This window comes from Orbicella faveolata, unplaced genomic scaffold (genome assembly GCF_042242905.1).
Source record: "Orbicella faveolata isolate gen_17 unplaced genomic scaffold, um_ofav_v1 contig_2, whole genome shotgun sequence".
Taxonomy (NCBI): Eukaryota; Metazoa; Cnidaria; class Anthozoa; order Scleractinia; family Merulinidae; genus Orbicella; species Orbicella faveolata.
The window spans coordinates 2,831,831-2,832,397 of NW_028301547.1; positions in this window are offsets into that span (position 1 = coordinate 2,831,831).

Genomic DNA, 567 nt, shown 5'->3' on the forward strand with positions numbered 1-567 from the left:
TATTCTCTATCCACTTTCGTCCAAACAGTCTTGTCATGCTGAGATCGAGGTTAACGTGTCATTGTTCTTGTATGCGTAGTGCACCTGACACCAGACAGTCAATCAATCCAGTTCCTCGAGTCTTCGTTCCATTTCTCTCGGGAGCCCCGTTGCAGGCTCGATTTTGACTGGTTATAAAAACAATGGAAATATGCGGAAGTACGACACCAGTAACTTCTGAGGCTGCGAACAATTTCACGACCGCTCAGTTCGCTCACTTGTTTTGCATTCTTCTTTGTGTTCTTCCCCGCGATTTTCGTGCAAAAGAGACTGCTCGCAGTCTACCAGTGACTCGACTGGGCCATGTGTTTGTCAGCTAGGCATAAGCAAGTCAACCAGAGGTCTGATACTTTCTGACTTCCCATCAGAACTTTCCAGGGTCGCTCGTTTCCCAACCGCTAGTGAAGGGGAACGAAGATCGTGGGTACTAGGTTGGCAGCTGAAGCCCAGTAGTCAAAGTGTTTTGCAAACGATTTTGAGCTTGCTCAGCAGCACACAGCCATTTCTTTAAGGGACGGTAGTCGATAG